The sequence below is a fragment of the Cygnus olor genome, chromosome 4, assembly GCF_009769625.2.
Source record: "Cygnus olor isolate bCygOlo1 chromosome 4, bCygOlo1.pri.v2, whole genome shotgun sequence".
In the NCBI taxonomy this organism is placed as follows: domain Eukaryota; kingdom Metazoa; phylum Chordata; class Aves; order Anseriformes; family Anatidae; genus Cygnus; species Cygnus olor.
Genome location: NC_049172.1, coordinates 397,329 through 421,029, shown reverse-complemented (window position 1 = coordinate 421,029; position 23,701 = coordinate 397,329). Strand labels below are relative to the sequence as shown.

General features: G+C 44.4%; 1 long non-coding RNA gene across 7 annotated transcripts in view; it reads left to right on the top strand.

The window, feature by feature from the left end:
* The window catches only part of LOC121069194, a 127,216-nt gene that overhangs the window by 57,245 nt on the left and 46,270 nt on the right, over positions 1-23,701 (top strand). For all 7 annotated transcript variants that reach the window (XR_005819327.1, XR_005819326.1, XR_005819325.1 and 4 more), the window contains 3 exons: positions 7,549-7,730; positions 9,597-9,678; positions 14,469-14,544. This is a non-coding gene — a long non-coding RNA (uncharacterized LOC121069194). The remainder of the gene's footprint in view (positions 1-7,548; positions 7,731-9,596; positions 9,679-14,468; positions 14,545-23,701) is intronic.

The following is a 23,701-nucleotide window of genomic DNA, read 5'->3' as shown; positions in this document are numbered from 1 at the left end:
CGCTCCTCACTTTGGCATGGTATAATCAGGCATTTAACACGGTTTTAACATAGGTTTTTGTACTCAGTCTCATTGCATATTTTAAAATTCGTTTCCAGGCTGTGATCTAATGGCAGTAATTACCTCAGAAGTGCATATGGTATGGTGTGTGTTTATTTTTGTTTCAACCAAGGCAAATGATTGAAGGTCTTGGCTTCATTTCAGGGCTTGGCTCTGTTGGGAGAGTCAAAAGCAACATCTACCTTTGCAATCTGGCAAGCAGGTCCTAAATACCTTATGTGAATGTTTGATTTAATGATACAAAGGGTGGTGAGAGCAGGAGAGCAAAGCCCTCTGAGTCTTCGTGTTGTAGTGGATGCCTAGAGTGCGAACTATTTACTAGCTCTAACGTGGAGTGACCGGCCTTCCCAAATAATGCCTACCACTCCCTTCTATCAAATGTTCGTTTGCTCACTAATTCTCTTGAGTTTGTGCAGTGCTTTGGGGGCCGTTCTGCTAACACTGGCAACAGCTTGAAAGGCCTGAGTAACAAAATACCTTTAAGATTTGTCGGCATTTAGGTTTCTGTACCATAGGAATAACTCAGTCTGGTAGAACACAAAACAGAGTTTGCATAATTCCATGCTTGGAGCTCAGGTCCCGTTTGCATCTTAGCTGTTCCCCCTAGAAGTGTGTCTTGGAACCAGTAGCTGGTGAGGGGAACAGGGAGAGCGATCTACTTGATCCCTGCGGAAGAGCTTATGGTGGTAAAGCATGCTCTGTCCACGTGGGGTGAATTCAGAAGTTCAGGCTTAGGAAGGGCAGTGCTCCTCTGCTTCTTTTGCCGAGGTGGGGAGGACTCTAAATCAAGAATTGAAACGTCCGGTTGAGTCCTTAATTGTATATGAAAAGAGCTCAGGGCAGTTTTTCATCTTCCCCTCACTTTCATTTCTTTGTGATGTATACAGAAATGCAACTGGGTATTTTGGTTCAGCAGTTTCCTACACGTGGAAAACACTTGAAAGATCTGTGTGGATCCTATCTCCTTCCATAGAAAGGCAACTGTGCCCTTTTTATCTAACGGCTTTGCCCTTTTTTGTAAGGGCAACTAATGTGATGTCCTCCTTTTGAACGTTGTTTTTCTAGTTGGTGTCTGTCAGGAAGAATAAGAAGTTAGAACAGGAAGTGGGGAACCACCCTGAACAGGTGCCTGAATATAGAAGCCAAGTGATGACTGCCCTGCAGCTGATGCAGGTTTCTGCAGCACCCAGGAGTACTTACGAAATCTCCACTTTAGGAAAGGAAGTTTCAGCCTACTTTACACATCTTTTTCATGATACTCATGACTTAGGGCATCTGTCTGGATTTGAGAGGACTTCAGATCCTTACAACTGCAGAAAAAGAGACTCTTGTGCTTTCAAATTTTGTCTCCTCTTGCTTTCTAGCAAGGGTAAGCATGCTGTCCTACTTTTTGCATTTTTAAACCCCTCCAGCCTCAGTAAAAGTTGATGTGAGATTATACAGGGAAAGAGGAGATCAAACTCTGGCCCCTTGCATAGAAAATGGTATTTTAATATTTTTGTGTTTTCTGTCTTTCTCACTCGACTTCACAATCTAATTTCTCTGCTACCAGAGATCTTTCAGTCACATCTACATTAAAATTTTAAAAGCAATATCTATTTAAATGTAAAGCAATATGGTTGAGTGTGTGCTCACACGTGGGAATGTGTTTAGGGAGGGTATATGCATAGACATAGCTCTAACTAAATGAGAGAAGATAGAGGACACTGGTGATAAGTGAGATGGTGAATTATTCTTTCAGTAGTTGTTAATCTTTGCATGAAGAAGAAATTGTAAGGACCTACCTTAGAATATACAGAATTGTTGAAAATTATGTGAAGGGCGTGATGTTCTTTTGAAGCGGAATGTGTATAGCCCTTTGCTGGGGGTCTCCTACTCTTTCTTGTTCATTGCAGATAGAAGTTACTGCGGCCGATAACGCCTGGCTTTAACAGTTAGGGGTGTCCTAACTGTTTTTATCAATAGTGTGAAACTAAACTTCATCGTAATAGGGATTCTCTTTTCCCTTGGAGTCAGCCTTTATAGGAATGGAAAAATGGAAACCCAGTTGATTCCTGTCGTGCACCTTGGACGTTGGGATTTCTGTGATGATGCTCACTGCTTCTGCTGCCCTGAGCAACTGAGCACTTGCTTGGAATTTCCAAGTAGCAGTAATTCTCTCTGCCTTCATTTCCTCCTGGCCAACTGGAGTAGTAGATCAACTTATTCCCTCAAGACTTTGTATTTCTGTCTAATTTATGGAAGGTTGTCACCATTCAGGAAAAGTTTTGCATTTATTATTGAAAACGGTGCAGACTTGCATTATTTGGAAAGAAGTTAGGTCCTGTTTCCGAGGGAATCACTCAGTTTGCACCCAAGGTGCTGGCAGAGCTCACGTTGGCAGTGTCATGGTGACTGCATTCAGATTGTGGCGGCGCAACACATCTCAGAGAGACGGCACCACCTGTTGGTGCTGCGAAGTCGAAGGGCACTGCAGGCTGGACTGGTGTTTTGGTGGGAACCAGTGCAAAGAGCAGAGCTGCTAGCTGTTGTATTTGTATCCATTTCAAGTACTGTTTCTGTAAATGCCATGACTTGCAGGCTTTCCGGATTGTAGTGCTGGAGTCCGAGCTGTAATTCATTTCAAGTAGTGTTAGTTGTGCTTATATTTATTCTGGATGCTTGTGAGAAGTGGTCAGAAACAAACACCTAGAGGCACCCACATAAAATTCCTGCTTGATAAATATTTGAACAACAAATGTGATGTTTAAAAAAAAACAAAAAACAGCAGTATGTTTACACTTTCATGAAATCAAAAGTAATATCTTCAGAGTTGTGGTTTAGAGAGCCTGTTAATCTGTGGGCTGGTTGTAAAATCATCAGCTATATGGTAGGCTTGTGAAACTGAGGAGCAGTGGCAGACCTGACAGCTTCTGAAAGAGGGAGCCTGGTGTAAGTGAACTGGACCTTCATACCTTGCATTAACACTGAGGTTCACAAGGCTTCCACGTGCTTCTTCCTGATATTTGGAAGCTTGAACACATGAGATGTTAGTGCTGTCTTCTAGGAAAAAAAATAAAAATGCTGCATTTGCTTCACTGTTAACTGCAGCAGTGAGCAGCAGCAACTATGTATATATAAAAAAAAAGCAAAGCAAAATGTTAGTGGATATATGAAGATACCTCAAAAATAACTTCGGCCCCGATTTAAAAAAGAAAAAGACAAAACAGAAATGCTTATGCAGACATAGATAGGTAGCTATACTCTCTCACTTCGCATTCCATAACACTGTGAAACAGGGTTACTCAATGCTGAAGGAAAACATAACCGAAATGGCCAAGAAAAAGCACTTAGAAGCACTTCTAACATAAATGTTACAGAAGTACAGCAGGACTCTGAATGGTTTTCAGATACTAAAGACATTCAGGGGAAGGATTTTTTTTATACCTACTTATCTTTTATATAGGTATATCTGTACTATACCAAGAACTGCCAAGTTATTTTACACCTATATTGTCTGATAAGCAGAAATAAAAAGCATATCTTAAACTTGCTTTTCTAGAGCAAAATCATTATTAACTGAAAAACTCATATTTTAGAGAAGGACATTACTGTGTTGCAGATAACCATTTAACTACTTGAATATGTCAGCAAAGATGTTTTAAGACACAATATCACATAAGCAGGCAATGTTCCGTGAAGGAGCTATTTTCCTCCTTTAGCTCCACTTACCTCCATGTGAAATAGAGAGCCTTTCAGTGCTGCTTTTGATCAAACCCTGACCCTAAGGCTTACTTTATAGTAGCTTCTAGCAGTAGTAATAAAGAACAAATTTAGCTGAACCCTATAATATTACTAGTGGCCTAGCCATTTATAAGTGACTCATTTGAAGGCTCAGAAATGGCACTTAACAAAATGCACAACTGCTTGGAGAAGTTGACTGCGAGTCAGAATTTGCTCAGGCATCCTGAGAGTGTTACTGGTTGGTCTTGAAAGGAGTAGAGGGGAGGTGGCAAAGTGCTTTCCTTGGAAAGAAAATGGAACGGCACACCCAGAGGGAGGTGAGCATTGATGGAGGAGCGGTGACTTTTTGTAGACGTGAATTTTTGTTCTTTTCATTGAAAGCAGTCTGTTTGGAGGAACAGGCAAGCTTTTGAAGGCTAGCATGCTCCCTCAACGTGAATTTTAAGCTGCAAGCTTCAAATGAGAGTGGAATAGTTGCCTGCAACGTGATGGAATTACATTGATCCATGAGATGATGTAGAGTGAGAGGGTGTGTGTGCAGAAAAGGTCAGAATCTGGGAAGAGCTCAAGGCCAGTTTGATGTGCTTATTTCCACAACTACTGCTTCCCAACAGATTCTGCAGAGATCATTAAAGTCGGTGAGCACTGAGTTATTCAAAACATTATGAACATGTGTAAACTTATTTGTCTAGAACAAAATTATATATTTTTCCTCACATTCACCAGTAGCTGAGCCAAGCTTGTTTCAAGTGAGGAAGACTTGTAATATCAAAGATTTACTTAATTTTCATTGCTGCACATAAAACATCTGACAGTATTTGCCGAGAAAACTAAAATGCCTGTCTTTGTTTGTACAAGCCAAAGGAAAAGTGCAGCATATCCATCTGCAAACGAACATCAAAGCACTTTTGCAAAATCAGGCATGGTGACATATATTTGGAGAAACAGTATGAGAGCTGCTTGTCAGAGAGTGATGGGGGTCTCTGCATTTACCAGGCATAATCCTGATTGGAGCTACATCTTTTCTTTCTTCTCTTTATTATCACTTCGTGGTTAGCATTTGTTGATGAGTAGGATTAACAGCACATTTTCAATGGCATTTAGCTCTTTTAACAAGCTCTCTGCTGTCAGAGGTGGCTGGCCTGAAAAAGAAGAGAAAAGTCATTAAGCAAACAAATCTTTGGCAAGAGTTGATGCTAAACATGCCATCGCCCTGTGTGAGTTATTCACTGTATATGAAATTTATTCCACAAGACTGTGACCTCGATGTTGATTAACCAGAAATTCCTTCTGTCTTTATTAACAGCTTTTGGTGCCTCATTGGGCTCTTCTTGCTTTCTTCCTGTTGTTCCCATTTCAGCGTTCACTAAGGCAGATTTTCATGATGTATGATTTCAGTAGTGCTGTCCTCATGAGGCACATCAGCCAGTTTCCGTGGGGCTGCCTGACCCACAGCCCCTCTGTGCTCAACGCACCCACCATGGTGCACACTTTGGCAGGCTGGTGCCCCTTCCAGACCTGCTGCATCCCGATGGCCCCACAGATGCCTCGAGTCCATGGGCCTCCAGGGAGGCTTGCATTGCTCCAGGCTGTGCAGCCCTGCACTTGCTGTTTTCCTGGGGCTGTTACAGTCATGGTGCTTGTGGCTCTGTGCGGGCGTGGGGCAGAGATGCTGTGCGCAGGCAGGACAGGAGCCCCCGGCCTGGGCAGCCCCTGCCAGGGGGAGAGGCAGCGGAGCATATTCTGTCTGTGTTCCGCTTGCTCCGAGGGCCCCTCTGCAGCCCTAGGAGATGGATGGAGCATTGGTAGATTGCCCTTAGGTCACTCAGCTCTGAGTAGATCCCAAATATGGAAGATGGTCTAAGTCCACCTCCAGCTCCGTGTAAACACAAGATCAGAGAGAGAACTGAACCTGGCTGCTGCCCGCTGCTAAGCGTGAAGCTGTTTATGGAACAGAAACAGTGCAAGTATTCACTTTGGGCGGCAATTTCTAGGAGAGAAAAAATTAAGGGAAGAAAACTACACCAAAATACAGGCTGGGTGTGTTTTTTTTTGGATTCTTTTTAGGTGAATTCACTCGGTGATGAATGGAATAGACTGGGGGAATTGTAAACTGAACTCTCTGTAAAGCCCGATGAGATTAGATCACATTACAGAGCATGGCTGGCACCTTGGGCTGTGCAGAAAGCCTGGCTGCCCTAGCCTCTGCAGCGACTGACGATTTCACTGTTGAACTCGTGCTTTTGGCAGCCTCGGGGCTGACAGTAGAACATGAACTTTAATGCTGCAGCTTTATGGTGTTGTACCTGCTCAGAAGCCTTCTGGGTCAGTTACTGACAGTCCACACCTCGCCCCTGCGGTGCTACTATCATGCTACTGAGACAGGAATTATTGGAAGGGGGACGAGTATTTGTTTCACTGCGAAATGTACTGCAGCACCTGCAGCTGACACCGAACTGGCCACTTATGCTGTCTCTTGTTTTCCATTGACAAGCAGGGCAGAGACATTTCTGCTGATGTTTTCCCCTGCATGCCCACAAGTCAAACTTAAATACAAATGTTGTTTTTCTTTGTAGTGTTCTGGGAATCACAGATAACCTGCTGCCCCATTAAGAAATCTCCAAAAGCCAGACTTATTCTCACCTTGCCTCTACCTTCGTCTTAGGCTTTTAAAAATACATTCAACTGCTTCCTTTTGTTTTACATGTTTTCTCTAGCTCTTGAGCGATCCTAGGGTGATTTAGTTTTCCTTTCTTCTATAACAACTGAGAATTTGTAAACTGCAGTGCAAGCCTTGAACTGCCCCGTGCATCTTACCTGGCAATTAATGCTGCAAGCACTGCACTTTGACAACCCAGGCTGCAAAGTCCCGGTATGTCCGTGCAGAAGCAGCATGTTCAGTGGGAAGTCATTTGGCATGGCACAATCCCAGACGTGCTGAGGCTGGAGGCACCCCTGGGTCCCTCTGGTCCCAGCCCCTCCAGCAGGGCCACACAGGGCCACGTCTGGGCAGTGCTTGTAAATCTCAAGGGAGAGGGACTCGCAACCTCCCTGGCAGCCTCTGCCAGCTCTCTGTCACCTGCACAGTCAAAACTATTCCCTGATGGTCAGAGTGAACCTCCTGTGCTCCTGTATGTGCCCTTTGCATCTTGCCCTGTCCCTGGGCATCACTGAAAAGGGCCTGGCTCCGTCTGCTGCACCTTCCATTCAGGGACTTAAACACGTGGATAAGATCCCCCTGCCTCTAAGCCTTGTCTTCTCCCAGGTTGTCTTCTAAGTCTGCTCTCCCACATTTTGTCTGACATCTTAATGTGCAATATAGAGATAAAATGTGGGGGGGAGATGTCAGCCCCCCCCCCCCCCCCCCCCCTTTTTTAACATGTCCATTTTTCATCATCTGCTCTCCCCAGACACTCAGAGCAGCCAGTTGTCAATAGCATGATACCACAGTTGCTGGCTGCATCTCCATCACCACCAGGGCCAAGGTTCCCTTTGGGACACTGCTGAAGGGCAGACTCAGTCCTTGCTGGGTCTTCCTTCTGGACTTGTTACAGCACTCATGACTCTGGTGGCAGTAGGACATTGCGGTTTGCTGTTAAATGGTTATTTTGGTTTGGGTGCTGTCTGTTATCTTCCCTTCCTAGAGGCTTTCCCTCCCAACCTTTCTTTTCCAGTAAGTGAGTGCTGGTGAGGATGTAAGGGAACATAAAGCAATGTAGAAAGGCAGGTTGAACCCTTTAATGTGTTTTTGGATTTAATGTCTAGGTTTGTGATGATGCTGAAGGTGGCTTAAGTGTGCTGACACTGGAAGTGATTCGGGATGGCACTGTGCACCAGGGTGAGGAGTCCTTTGAATACACCACGTCAACCAGCTCTTGTAGCAGCAACTCCAGAGCAGAGATGGTGCTTGCAACTGCCTCCAGACCTGATCCTTGCCACGCAGAAAGGTATGGGCTGCAAAAAGGCATACACAGGGTTTAAACCTTCCCAGGGGCTGTGAAATACCATGCAGTGTACCCCACAGGTAGGTTCAGATGCTTTGAAAATTCAGCAAGAACACTTTTTTTAGACGCCTTTCTAGGGAAGGGGAATGAGGCATCCTCTGTTTGTCTTGAGGAATGTATGCCTAAAACACTCAGAAGAACTATGCAACCTGTTTGATTTTACATAATCTTCACTTTTTTTTACTAATACATTAGAGCTTAACTGTCTTGCAGTTTCTAATTTTTAAACAAACATAGCATGGGGAAAATATTAACGAAGTTATGTAAATACAACAGGAAGCAGAGAAACTAAATGAGTGAACTAGACCAAGCTGAGGCAATTCTAAAAGTCTGTGTAGCTTTCCAGTAGAATGTCGTGTTCTCATGTTTATGGATAAATTTCTATGACTGGATATTGCTGTTGGGGAAAAAAAAAGTGCAATATGCATGTCCGGTGTATTTGAATTAAGGTTTTAAAGTATTTTGGATTCAGTTTTTAGACATACAGTGCTTTTGATGGAAATCCTGTGTTGAGTCTCCTTTGATGCTTGTATAAAAAAAGAGGGAAGAAGCAGAGGTGAAAGATGACTGGAAAAAAGTGCTGCTCTCAACTGAGTATTTTCATGGCAAGTGATTTTTCAAAACATGCTATTGCAAACCAGCGATGACCATCGTGGCTTTAGCTGTGACAGAAAAATGAATCAGGGACCTCTGCGCTCAAAGCTGCACAGTGTGCAGCTGTTTTAATAGTGCAGGAGGTGTTTAACAAGCAGAGTCTCTGCACAGAAGAAAGGAAAAAAAAGAAAAAACACCACCACCACATTTAAGCCACACAGCTTCTAATGTGCATTACACTTGGCACACTTGGGTAGAAGTAGATGTGTGCTGCAAGCTTATGTGGCAGTACTGGAGGATTCACTACCCAGTGGTTGGAGCAGGAGAGCATGACCTCAGGCTGGGTCTGCAAGTGGCCTCAGGTTTGCAGTTTGACCTCAGACAGATGGCTCTGGCTGCGCCTGCAGTGTTGGACCAAGGAGAAGTGCCATGTGGGAAGAGGCCACACATATGCTGTGTCTCCTACCTCTGGTGTCCACAGAAGGGAAGCTTGGTGTGTGGACTGTAAGAGACCTGGGACATTTTATAGCATGCGCGCGAAGGAGAGGTTTGATTCCTGCTGTGCAGCCTTCATAGGCTTCGCCCTCTTTCAGTATTATCAGGAACTTGGCAGTGGTTGGGTTTGCCAGTCACTACCGGGAGCTGAGATGAACTTATTGCAGCACCTGTATGTTTCCATAGCATGTGCTGTTGAAGTATTAGAGATAGGCTTCTAAGAGTAGAAAATATCTATAACACCTGTCTTGGAAATATGGGAGGAGAGTATTTTGCTGCTTGTTTCTGGCTCAAGCAGCAGCATGGAGATGTTTTCCTTGTTCTGAGGGAAGGGTGATGGCGGTCCAAAGTTCAGTCACAAATTGCTGCTGGCAGCAGTGGGGCTACATACATGCATCTCAGGCAAGAATGTTACGAGGAAAGATGTGATGATGTTCCAAGCTTTCTTTCCACGAGGTAGACAAGAGTAAGATGTGCTACCTCTAATTCAGGATTAGCAGTACTGTTGATACACTTGATGTTTTTAATGCCTGTTAAGTCTTGGTATAATTGGCTTCTTTTCGGTGTGTGTGAGTGAGGAGGCTTGCAGCCTGCACAGAGCATAGCCTGTGTGGCATCAGCTCCCCTGTTGATTTAGTTTCATTTTCTGTTTTTCTGGCTTGCTCAACTGCCTGTAACAGCATTAAAGTATTCTTCTGATCTTTGTTTCCATGTGTTCAGAAAATGCACTTTTTGAAAGCCTTCACGCCAAACGGACTTTCCGACTGAGAGGCAGCTCTTGGATTTGTTTCAAAAGCCATGGGTGAATTACATACTTGATTGAGCCTTCTTTATAATAACCTCTGCTCACAGAGCCTTAGTATTAGGATGGGATTAGATTAGATTAGGTTAAACCTGGGAGAACCAAATTTAAGCTCCGAGAAATTATTTGCTTTTGGTATTGATATGCTGCCTTGAAGCAGGAGGTAACAAAAGTTTGATGAGAGAATCTGCAGTCCCAAGATGTCTTATTAGCTGTTCCCTTCTTCCACCATCTACCTTGCATTAGAAAAGTCTTTAATTTGGTGGTTGGAAGTACAGCATGTGATAAATTGGTAACTCGGTGAAAATAAGATGTCCTGTGAAAGCAGTGGGCATTCTCAACACCTTCACTGAACTTGAGTGTTCCTGGGCAATATTCCTCCTCTCATCTGCATGGTACCAAACTGTGCAATGAATATACTTTGTGTGGTGAGTTTGGCCTTCTGCTCTCGCTGAGGTTCTTTGTCAGACACCCTGGGAACCGTGGATCCGTTTCTGTGCTGCTTCTCAGCAAGGTCACAGATGGGTGCTGGGAATTACAGAATCACAGAACCGTCTAGGTTGGAAGAGACCTCCAAGATCACCTAGTCCAACCTCTGACCTAACACTAACAAGTCCTCCACTAAACCATATCACTAAACTCTAAATCTAAACGCCTTTTAAAGACCTCCAGGGATGGTGACTCAACCACTTCCCTGGGTAGCCCATTCCAATGCCTAACAACCCTTTCAGTAAAGAAGTTCTTCCTAATATCCAACCTAAACCTCCCCTGGTGCAACTTTAGCCCATTCCCCCTTGTCCTGTCACCAGGCACGTGGGAGAATAGACCAACCCCCACCTCGCTACAGCCTCCTTTAAGGTACCTGTAGAGAGCAATAAGGTTGCCCCAGAGCCTCCTCTTCTCCAGGCTGAACAATCCCAGCTCTCTCAGCCTCTCCTTGTAAGACTTGTTCTCCAGACCCCTCACCAGCTTCATCGCCCTTCTCTGGAGTCTCTACAGCACCTCCTTGTCCTTCTTGTAGCGAGGGGCCCAAAACTGAACACAGTACTCGAGGTGCGGCCTCACCAGAGCCGAGTACAGGGGGACAATCACTTCCCCAGCCCTGCTGGCCACACTGCTTCTTATACAAGCCAGGATGCTGCTGGCCTTCTTGGCCACCTGAGCACACTGCTGGCTCATATTCAGCCGACTATCAACCAGTACTCCCAGGTCCTTCTCTGCCAGGCAGCTTTTGAGCCACTCATCTCCCAGCCTGTAGCTCTGCTTGGGGTTGTTGTGCCCCAGGTGCAGGACCCGGCACTTGGCCTTGTTGAACTTCATACAGTTGGCCTCAGCCCATGGGTCCAGCCTATCCAGATCCTCCTGCAGAGCCTTCCTACCCTCGAGCAGATCGACACACGCACCTAACTTGGTGTCATCTGCATACTTACTGGGGGTGCACTCAATCCCCTCATCCAGATCATCAATAACGATATTAAAGAGAACTGGCCCTAGTACTGAGCCCTGGGGGACTCCACTAGTGACCGGCCTCCAACTGGATTTGACTCCATTCACCACAACTCTTTGGGCCCAGCTATCCAGCCAGTTTTTAACCCAACGAAGCGTACGCCAGTCCAAGCCACAAGCAGCCAGTTTTTTGAGGAGAATGCTGTGGGAAACAGTGTCAAAAGCCTTACTGAAGTCAAGGTAGACCACATCCACAGCGTTTCCTTCATCCACTAAGCACATCACTTTGTCATAGCAGGAGATCAGGTTCGTCAAGCAGGACCTGCCTTTCATAAACCCATGCTGACTGGGCCTGATCGCCTGGTTGCCCTGTAAGTGCTGCATGATGACTCTCAAGATAATCTGCTCCATGAGCTTTCCTGGCACTGAGGTCAAACTAACAGGCCTGTAGTTCCCCGGGTCTATCCTCCGGCCCTTCTTGTAGATGGGCGTCATGTTTGCTATCCGCCAGTCGACTGGGACCTCCCCTGATAGCCAGGACTGCCGATAAATGATGGAAAGCAGCTTGGCCAGCTCTTCTGCCAGTTCTCTCAGTACCCTCAGGTGGATCCCATCCGGCCCCATCGACTTGCGTACATCCAAGTGCTGTAGCAGGTCGCCAACCATTTCCTCATGGATAGTGAGGGCCACATCCTGCTCCCCATCCCCTTCCACCAGCTCAGGGTATCCTGAGAACAGAGAACAGCTCAGGGTATCCAGAGAACAACTGGTTTTGCCGCTAAAGACTGAGGCAAAGAAGGCATTAAGCACCTCAGCTTTTTCCTCATCCCTTGTAACTAAGTTTCCCCCCGCATCCAGTAAAGGATGGAGATTCTCCTTAGTCCTCCTTTTGGTGTTGATGTATTTGTAAAAACACTTTTTGTTGTCTTTAACGGCGGTAGCCAGATTGAGCTCCAGATGAGTTTTGGCCTTTCTAATTTTGTCCCTGCACAGCCTCGCAACATCCTTATAGTCCTTGTTTCATACAGAAAATCTGGCTGGGCACAGTGCTTCAGTAGAAGCACACATGAGCCTTGCCTCAGACTGCAGATGTAGACGAGCCCTGTTGTTACAATCTATACTGTGCTGTGTGAGTCTAAGCTCTTTTCTGGGGACCTCCCGCTGAGAGTTGTGTTCAGAGCTATGGACAGTGACAGCTTGGTGTGTACCGCAAAGCAGTTGCATGGAATCACAGACCCAAGGCAACGGATAAGTGCTTTTCTGTGTTTCCCTTAGGCTCTGACAAACTAAAGTGCAGGAACAAGCCATAGGCTGGCACATGTCTCTTCAGGAGCAGTCTCAAAAATTAAGGCTAATACATCCTGTGGCCTTCTAATCATTCACTGTTAAACCTTGTGTCCATGCCAAGATCTTGACTAGCAGACTAAAATCATCTCTCTACCTCTATTGTGTGTCACATTGTCCCTTGCCATCTGCCAAAACATGGTTGCCAAAATGGACTTCCTTTCACACAGCACAGGATAATTGACTTTTTTCTGTTTGAATCCTTCTTCTGGCTTCATGAGCCTTAACAAAGCCGTATTCCCCTGCCAGATCTTCATCTTCCAAGTCAGGAATAATCTTACTGCTTCAACTGCTCTCATTTAATTTTTTGTCTCAATTCTTTACCATTCTTGCTTTTAGCTGCTTCCAGTCTCTATGCGTGCTTACGGGGCTCTAGCTGAATAATGACTGGCCTGATAGTGCTGTCAAGCCATGTCACATATATGCACCTTCCAGTTTTTAAAGAGTACAAAAACTTGCACTGGAAGTTGGAGGAGAGCTTTCTTTGCATTGGTGTACCTCTTCAAGTCTGTTTGCTAAACCCAGCTCTTCTGCAAAGTGTTTGTGGCTTGCTCTTTTCTGTAAATAGCTCTCTGCCCATACTACGGTTTTGATTCCAGTGCATGTCTTGCCCAGTTTTGTCTTAGGTAGTTAAGATTACGTGAATTCAATTCAGTGGATGTATCTTTTCCTGCTTGTGGAGGACCTTGAACAGGTTATTTTTAAATGTCTAGTTTGCAGAGCATTCATGATGAGGGCTCTGCAAGCAAGGAGGAGGGGAATATTAGTTTCTGATGGGGAGAGGGTCGTGCTTACAAGCTCTTGAGAGTGAGTGTTGATCCTTTTAGACTTGGAAATAAGTGGAGAAGTGGAAAGGATGATCAGGAATAGGATGCTAGGTCCTGAAGAATTGAGTTCTCTGTTAACTTGAACCTGATGAAGTTATAACTCACCCAAGCTGGAAGACAGTACTTTGTCACTGAGAAAAATCAGTGCTAGTGACAAGCAGCAGAAGCATATTTGCTTCCTGGGAGAGCCAACAAATTGCATCAGTGAAGTTTTCTGAGAGCTGACTTTGGGAGTGAGTCATTTTGGGGGAGAAGAAATCAATTGAATTACATTTCAGGTTGGATTAGGTAGTGAGGACTGGTTGCACATACTAACCGCTGTCCTCTGGATATGTCAGCTGTTACTTAATTCACGCTACAAGTCTAAATGAACTGTGCGTATTGCAGACTTCCCCACATCTTTTGGGTCAAGTGCCACTTTGTGAATGACATCGTCTTTCACACCCGAAGTTGAGCTGGCGACCAGCTTTCTGGAGACTCCTTTGAGATGATGATGCAGCCCTTCCCACATGATTGTCCCATTCTTCAGCCTAGAAAAGTTCATGAAGGTTTTATGGATGTAAATAGCTATTGAACCATTCCTTTATCTACAGAAAGGACATTCTCTATGCCTACCACTGATGACAAGGTGCAGATATAAAGCGTTGACCTTTCCTGTGTCAATAAAAAACAATTGTGTTCCAAGTCATGAGAAGCACTTTATGCAAGAAAGGCATTTGGTGGTATCATAAACTGAACGTTGGGAAAAATAAAACTACCTGAAGATGAACTACCTATACTGCAGACAGACTTTAATCACAGGAGTGACAGAGCATGTTGTATGCTCAGAATCGGCAAAATGATTAGGTTAATGCTCAAGGAAATGGCCTTCCATATTTTGTTGTCATTGTCTTCTGTGTAAGAAAGGAACATTGTATGGACTGCTTCATATTCCAGCCTCTTTTCAGAAACTGGAGGGACCACATGAACTTTTGCAGTCTATCAGCCCTAATCCAGGCAGCAATTTAGTCTTCTGAGTTCGGTGTATTTGGTTTAATGCTTTGCTAGGAAGCTGACATTTAGCATGCTGAGAGCAGCTGGTTTGTGTTGGAAGGGAACTGGGAGACAACAGGGTTGCCACAGAGTTTCTCAATCCCCTTTCCATTCTTTTTGCCTCCTTTCACTGTATAACAGGTATCGAAAGAAAACAATGGACATGCAACGAACAGTGTGAAGCGGCAGATGCTGCCACTTGTAAGCAGCCGAAAAGGTGGGTAGAGCTTCATATATTGAGGGGAAGAGGAGAGAGGGAATTCATTTTATGCTGTTAACCATGTCGTTGGCTACTTTCTTCCTGGATCAGGAATCCAACGAAATGATCTTTGGCCCTCTAGATGGTGACTGCTGAATTCTAACTGAGATTCATAGTCCTTTGGTCCCCTACCAACCCATAGTGATTATTTGTAAAGAATAAACCAGCAACATATATAAGCTGTTGTACACAATGTAGTGGGCACCTTATTTTATTTTTTAAGACTCCTTAGAAATCGCCTTACATTTCCTGAGGGAAGAGAACCAGGAAGGGCAGTTGCCCATCTGTCTTTCCTCACAGTTCCTTGGAAACAAATTGTCTCTATTTGCCATGCAAGTTGCAAAGTGTTTGCAAAATTGTCCTGCCTTGCTCATACAGCTGGGAGAAAATGTACTGTGTCCAGTGAACACTCACTTTGGAAATGCTTTTATTTTCTGTTCAGGGAAACTCCTTGAGAAGGAATGTATCTAGTTGTCGTTTATTGACTACCAGGGGGCTTTTAATCTCCTGAAATTTCAATACTGTGCTGAATTTCTGGACTTTGTTTTTCACATCAACTCTATAAAGGCTGTGTCTTTTTTCCTTTTTTTGTGTATTGTTGATAGGTAACAGTGCATCTCTGAAAACTCCTCTGCTGAAACTGTGTTTTTCAGAGCCAATGCTATATTCCCTGCCTGTTTAGCAGTTCTTGCAGCACTTGGACCAAATTATTTTAAATCAATTGTGTTGTGCTGTGGTGCAAAATTTCAGCCACTCCATTTAGCAGGCATACAGTTATTTGATCTTAAGTCTTTCAGTGGCAATGCATCTTCCACTTTCTTCATAAAATGAATTCAATTGTCACTTCTTTACCCTGTCTTCACTAGCATGTTTAGACATATCACTTTATGCCCTGCATTTTAAATGGAAAAAACAACAGTAGCAATCACTTCTGCATTTTATGGTGTACTAGATGGCCTTGATGAATTGCCAAAATTCTTCTGCAGCTGCAAATTTTATTTAGGTCTGTCCCATTGCTCTTTTACAAACTACTCTCAAGCCCCATGAGATTCCCTGAATTCAGCCTGGTGTTATTTGTCTTAAAGACTGACAGATGAGGTACATGAAGTCTCCGAGACTTGCAGAAAGCTACTCAGGTCAGTGTTGTTTTTAGGAGGAGGAGATCAGGAGATCAGACCTGACTCAAGAGACCTCATGCTGCTGCCAAAGCGCCGTGCTTGTGCACAGGTGTTTCAGCTGACTGTGAATGGTTAAACAAAGCACCAGCTTCAATCAAGGGGAGATGCTGCAGCTAATAACAAGTTGTTTAAACTTTTTGCTGTTTTTACTGTGGGTGTAATGAAAACTTCTTTGCTTCCATTCAAGCAATGTGAACAGTCTGAGCCTAAATGTGTTATTCCACCTGATAGCAGCGTTAGCTGTATTGGAGATGGCATGAACTTCTTTTATACTGGCAGCATAAACTGCCATAAGCACTTCATCAAGCCTCTGTGCTAACTACTTCCCATTAACTCAGATGTTCCTGGGTTCAGGATCAAGAGATCCTGTTTAAGCAAGTCATCTGTCTATGTTACTCACAAGTTAATGTTGCATACAGCATGTTTCTGAGGCGGCAAGGGGAGAGGGGAGATCATTGGTGGTTCTCTGTTTCTTCCACTCTTTAGGGTTTAAAAAAAAAAAAAGTATATTGTGTCCCCTTTTCTGTATAGTCCTCTAAGGGACGATCTTTGTTATGGACTCTGATGCTTAAAAGGATGGGAGAAAGGAAGATTTGTAGTCTAGTCAGAGTTAAGACAGAAATTTACAAGCCCTGGGCCCTTGAGCCCAGCATCTGACTCCACAGATAGTATCCCTGGGAACATAACTGGTACCTCGAACAGCAGCATGAGAATCATTATGGCAAACCAATAAAAAGGAAAATGGAGAATCATTTTGGTCGATAGTTGATCTCTGTTCCAGAGCTGTGACTTGTGGACGACATGCTTGCACAGCTCATGTGGAAGAGTGCCCTAAGAGACTGCTGGTGCTAGTAGCTGAAATGTAAGGGCAGCATAGATACGGCACTCAAGTTTTTTCAAGCATATCTAGGAATCGTAACAGTCCTGAATGATTTGTTCTTAAATATGGCAAGGTTGTCCCTGGTGGTGGGAAGAAATCCAAGAACAAATGGTACTTGGAGAAGTTTGACAATGGGACCGGGGTTTGATCTTCTAATAGAGGGAGATGGAGCTGCTCTGCGTAGCTGTGTCTTCTTTCAGCTCACCTGTTGGTGACAGACCCGCACCAGGGTCCTCATTTACAAACAGAGAGCAGACTTGTGCAGTCTGTTAGTACTAATGCAGTTTCATTGCACCCTAGGGGATTTGGGGGTTTGGACCAGTTTCTCCAGCACACATGCTCTCTCTCATAAGGGCACTGATAGCTCAGCAGCTTCGTTTATGCACTCAATCCTATATATCCATCGTTTATTTAAGAAAAAACAAATGAGACCTCCAGAGTGATGGAGTTGGCTTCTCTTCTCCGTGAGCATTCCTGTTGCTGCAGTTCCCTTCTTGTGTCAGCTGGTGGCTGCTGACCCCTTCTCCAGCCCAAAGCATTGCCTGCTCCTGAGAGCTCAGCAGCAGTCTCCCGGGATGTGCACTAAGGACAGGGACGGGATGCTTTGATCACTCGTTACCTTTTTCCAGTTCTGGTTATGAAAGCTGACACTGCGATCTTTCTGTGGGCCAAATACCCAGAGACTTGCAGGGGGAAGGAGAAGGAACAGGCATAAAAATTAAATTTTGAGATCTCTCCTGCTGTTTTCACATAATTCCTCTTGGTAGTTTGAAGTGCAAATCAGATCTAAAGCGTGGGAAACTTTCCTGGCTGCCATTAACGTCCTCTTCTTTGCAATTGATCTGTGAGCAAGTTAAACTGCTCAGAGTCAACAAGGTAAGTACTTGTAACAGTGTTCAAACTGATCTTCATCCCAAACCAGGGAGAGTTCAGATCAAAATTCAAAGCTAAGCAAATTGCTGAGCAGTGTCAGCAATTGTGTAGTTTCCTTTCAAGGTGTCAAGTGGGATCATTATACCGTATGTATAAGCAAGGGAACCATTTTCTCCATGTGACAAGACAAAGATTTTTGTTCAGAAGCATGGATCATATATGCTGAGAAAGCAAGTAGTCCATTTTATGAATCTTGGGATGTTTCCCAGTAGCTTTTGTTTGTTGTTTCGTGTGTTCTTTGTGCTTTCTCTAATTGCAATAAAGAACTCCATAGGATCCTTTTTTTCTAGTTAATCAACAGGTTTGTTAGAAGGGGATGCTGTGGTGATAGATCTTGTTGAATAAGAGCAGGTGGTTTTCACCTTCATATGTTGTCAGCCTGTGTTTCTGCCTGGTTTATAATGAGAGGTGTGAAAAAGGCACACTTTTCCCACAGGGCAAACACATGTTTGGGTGAATGCTTGGGTTTAATGGGCAGATAATTAATTAGCTGTAAAGAGCCCATTTCTCTAAACATAGCAAGGTGGTGGTGATTTTCACTTGAATAAGTGCTAACAGGAGAACTTCTCTTTAAAAGAAAAAAAAATCTGCTAAGGAATTTAAGGCCTGGAGTCTGTTTCAGAGCCAAAAGGGTTCTTCCTCTTACCATTTGTAGGTACTTTTATCCGTCTCTTTGTGCATGTCTTTGGAGAGATGGGGGAGAGGTCCAATCTGGGAGCAGGGAGCAGAAGGGTGGGAGCAGGCCGGGGATGTGTGAGCACTGGGTGCCTGCTCACCATGTTTGGCAGACTTGCGGCTGGCACCAGCGGCTCTTGATCTCTTTACCCGAGGCAAAAGAACCTGCAGAAGCGGTGGCCAGATGTCACCAGAAGGTGATCCTGTAGCCCTGGGGAGAGGGAAGCAGAACTGGCTGCTGGAGCTGGAGAAGGACCTGTGTGGGCTGGGTGCCTGGTGCTGCGGGAGCCTGACTGCCTCCAGCAGCGCAAACAAAGACCTCAGAGATGTGTGAGGGTGCAGGGGCTGCTCCTCATGCAACGTGGCTCCCTTCCAGCACGCGCAAGGGAAGGGGGAAGACACAGATATCTGGAGACTTTCCAGTCGGGAGGGCTCACCCTCCTGAGCCTGAGCGGAAGTGGTGCCTTCCATGCACAGCCTGCCTCTGCACAGCAGGTCTGTTTCACACGAACAATGCCACTGTTAGCAGCAGTTTTGAGAGCACCTCTCCTTCCTGCATCCCACCTGCTAGCCACTTGTCTTGGGGTTGTGTGGCAGTGGGAAGAGAGGAGCGAGGGTGCCTCGGCAGGGATGCAGCGCCAGGGCTGGGGGGTGTTCACCGAGCCCTGTCTGGAGCAGCAGCAGCCTGTGTGGCACTGAAACGTCCTGAACTTGCAGCGGGGGATCTCGCTGTGGATTAAATACTTCAAAGGGACAGCCTGCCAGCTCTTGGAACAGTATGGAACGACGAGGGAGAGCCTGAGCTGCGCACTCACAGGAAGAGAGCAGGCTTGGCTCAGCCTGGGTGTAAAGCAGTGTAATCCCATTGGCTGTGGGGAGCTCACCGTAGCTGACACCATGGAAGAATTTAGTCTAGTGTATCTAACAGTCTTATTTAGCCTGAATAATTCTTTTGTCCTGTTTCTGCATCCTGATTGTAGCAATAGGTACCAGAAAGTGTGTTGGTTTTGGTTTCAAAGAGGAGAGTTTTACTGCGCTGGTCTAAGGGACCCTTGTTAAACTTGCACTGCTGAACTGAAGGGAAAGTTTCTTCAGCTTTCCAAAAAACTCTGGTTTTGGGCAGACCTCAGGGCTGGAAAATCTCAGCCTGAGAGGTGAAACTTACGGAAAATTACAAGCAACAGAGGACAAGGAATTATAATAGAAAACCTTTGCCAAGGCTGAAAAAAAACATTAGTATCCTGATTGCTGTATTGAACAGTTTAAAGGAAATATTTTTAAGAAAAATCATAAAATACACTTTGCAATTCATCAAAGGAGCTTAATGCTCCAGAATATTGGAGAAAATCCTGCCTTGTGCAGTACACATTAGTTAAGTCAATGCTATCCCTAGACCCAGTGTTTGTGTGGCTATCAGTATTGGCCAGTTTTAGAAGAAATGTTGAATGTTCAGATTGGTACTGTCACTTCCCTGGTGGAGCCGTGGCAGAGTGCGAGGGAGCGTGAAACCAGCTCACAGGTGAAGGGGGAGCAGGAAGAAGGTGACTGAGATGTGCTGTGCAGGGGACTCAGCAGCACGGATAGCCCGGTGCTGGGGGCCGTGGCTGGACACCTCCAGGCAGCAGTTGGCTTCTTCGGAGCAAGCATTAGAAAGCCCAGTACCTTTTAGGGACCAAGATTTGCCAGATCTGAATTATTCACTAGGTAGTTCTTACTATGCCTTCTTCCTCGAAGGCATTGCTTAGTTTATGATTTTGACCATTAGAGCATGGATGTAACTTCAAATACCTTCCTCAGGTGGCAGTACGTAGTTCTTGAGAAATGTGATGGGCAGGTAGGCATTAGAAGGAATTGGAATACATTTGAAAGACAAAATAGATCTTGCTGGTAAAGCTATCCAGCATATTTTTGGTTTCTCTCTGTAGTTTAGGTGGACAGGATTGTTCTTTTGCCAGTATAAATATATAAATTTTAAAAGAGATGTCAAGGACTGCTTAACATAGAGACAAAAATAAGTTTCACACATACGCTGTTATAATGGCCCTATGTTTTTGCGTTCTACTTATTTATGCATTCGCATTCAGTTTATTTATGAGATCTTTGCCCAGAAACGTTCCCCAGTTAGCTTTATATGGTTCTGTATGGTAATTAATATATCACTGTGATATTCCATCTGTTATTATTTCTTCAGCACTTTCACCTACGAGCCCCAGGCTAAGATCAGAGTCTCGTTTGGATCAAAAGATCAAAGTCCCTTTTGCAGGAGGGGCCGCACATATTGCCATGACAGTGTTGGAGGCTTTCTGTCTAAACAGGAAAACCGGGCCTCTGTGTGCAAAGGGCGGGGTGCTGGCCCTCGCCATCCACCCAGCAATAGGTAGGACATGGAGCAGAGTCAGAAGCTGGGCTCTGACTGCCAGTGGTCCCTTTCCCTCTCCTGCCTCTTCTTGGTGCCGGGGCACCTCCCTGGTACTTCGTGTGTGGATTCAGAAGGCACGCTGTGGTTGAGATTCACTTGCTGTGTTGGGGCAGTGCAAATCATCTGCCCAAGGCTGCAGAATGAGGTGCAGTAATTACGCCTGTCATTTTTTTTGATGAGTAAATGAAAGAATGGAATAACATCTTTCAGATTTAACACTAAGAATACCCTGACTTGGTCTCTTTTCTGTGATATTTTCTACACCAGCAAGTGCCTGCTAGGAGTGGTGAGAGCTGAAGTCTGCAACCCTCTGCAGTAGGGTGGGGGTGCAGGGGATGGCTGCTCCCCTGACCTGTGGCTGTGGCAGCACGGAAGATGTTTGAAGGGCAACTGTGGTCCAGGTGGAGAGCCAGTAATGTGGGGGTGATGAGTACAGACCTGTAAGGAGAAGGGAGGAAAGGTGGGCCTAGCACTGGTGTGGTTATGGTTTCTGAATCCAAGGCTAAATTGAGAATAAATAACCTGTAAAGTGTATGGGAATAGAAGGGGCATCTTAATTCAGCATTGCAGATTGCGAGCAAGTGATTCTGGCAGGCTAAGGTAATGTTTTAACTATTATGATGATAGTGTTATTGCGGTGTACTCTGACAGTACAGAGAAGACTACCTTTTATTGGAATGTTAATGTGTTAATTATTATAAATTGTTGCTCCAAACTGCTGTCCAATGAAAACAGTCCTCATAAGCAGCATGGCATTCACGCTGTCGGGTGCTCATTCTTTCTGTTCAGTGGCAGGAAGGCACCAGCTTAACTGTAAATAATAAAGTGAGCTAAAAAATACTCTGCTGAAGGGAAAAAAAAAAAAAGTAAGCAAAATGGTTGAGAACCCACTTCTACACTTTCCTTACCATAGAGACTGAGACAAATTTACAACATCCAGAAAATACTAGAGGAAATACATACAATAAACCATCCAGTCTGGATAGCAGTGCTGGGAAGGAAACTGTTCCATGTAGAGTTGTAGTAAAATATTTCCCTTCCCGTCTTCCTACTTGGAGAAGGAGACTTCTGTGTCAGGGGAAGAAGAAACCACAATCTGCAATATTTGGATAAGGAAAACAAAATGTGGCTATTAATCTGAAATGTCACAGTGGCATCCCCTGGCAACTGTATGGGGGAGTTCCTCGTGTTTGCAGTTGGCTGCTTGGTCTCCATCTCTCCATCGAAATCCAAGAGCCATCTTTCTGCAGGAGGGGGTGACTGGGAATTGACACATTGTGTGTTCCAACAGCATCTGTTTGAAAGATCCATTAATTGCTATGAACCTGTAAACCAGGTGTGTTTATCTGGGGGATGCTGTGATGAGAAGGCTCTCCAGAAACTGTGATGAAGACTGGCTTTTGAAAGCAGGAGGGATAGCCTCTGGAAATAACTACACGTTTCATAACCATCTCCTCTGGATCACTGGAATGATCAAAAAAAAAAAAAAATAAAGTCCAGAACTGGATTCAAGCAGGTACCACAGAAGTCATTAATCTGCCCATTTTAGACGCAAAGAACCCAAAAGATACTTGATTTCCAGGAGAAATAGAGTGCACAGCTAACTGCAGGTGTGTGCTGCTGGGAGCCATTTGGCTATCGGTACTCTCCTCATTCTACAGGGGTCCTGCCCCAGGGCTGCACTCGTGTGGTACAGCGGGTGCAGAACTGAGCTTGCTGTTCTGGGTCACAGCCTGGCTGGGCATGAAGCAGCACAAGTGGCCCTCCTAGTTTGATATTGATCTAAACACACACAGACACACATTTTTAGCAAATGCATCCAGCTAATAATGTATATGGCCACTCTGCCTTAGTTGCCTTGAAGTGCCGGTCAAATGAGCACATATATTCTTGGGACACAGGCATGGTGAGTTTACATCTGGCTGTAGTGTAGTGCCTTGACATCCTACTCGCATGGTAATTTAAAGGCCTCTTACAAGCGTCCTGTGTCAGATCTGGAGGACAGTTTTGGTTTGAAGTTACTAAAGCTGTCTTCAAGGGTATTTTATATTGGTCTCTTAATTTAGTAGGCTTTTGCATAAACGATGGTTTCAGGAGTCAGCAGACACAATTTTGACTTTCTAGAGTAATAAAGAGTTTTAAAAGGATCATTATCAACATAGCAAAAAGGGAACTTTTATTGACAGAAGTAATTTTTTTTTAATTTTAAGTTTACTGGCATCTATAAACATTTGGAGTAATTCCTCAGGTTCCTAGCTGTGGATTTTATATGTTCATATGTAAATAAACCACAAAGACACAAATAAGCATTTACCACTTTGAATATTTTTTTGAAAGCTAACTGCAATAGCACTGTTAAAGTTAAGAAAGCATATTTACAGGCAGTGTCTTCCAAGCAAGAATTTGCAATCCTCTGAGGTACTGCAAATCAAACTCCAACAGACTTGGTAAAGCATGGCTGTAACTTTTGTCGGTATTATTATAATGGACACTTATTCTGATGCCTCAAATATATCACCTTATTACTGCCTGTATCCTGCAGTTTGAGGACTGCCGTTCAAAGGAAAATGCAGAACTTAAAGCATCTGACAAGTAATGAGAAATGTTCCACCTCACTATTCATTCAACCTCATCTTAGATCTTTGTGGTGACCCAGTCAGAACCTAGATCCAAGAGCTCATTTTAAAAGGTAATTTTTTCCTCAACATCTCCAACTCTACCAGGGTAGTGGACACAAGTAGTAAGACTATGTTTCTGACTTAAAACAATAATGTGGAAAGCTTAGGTTAATAGAGTAATGCTACAGTTTTGTCATTTCTCCAGTCAGAGTAATCATAACATTGCTAAAGCTGTATGAAGTTAGTTTGATATCCTGCTCATCATCCTAGTATTTTACCTTTTTACCAGCCATGTCAGCTGATTTAAGGAAAATAATTTAAATACTTACTAGAGTTAGCTACCTGATGGAATATTTGTGCTTATCATTTACCAGAAAGTGTGTGTATCCAGAAATGAGACCTGCAAGAACAA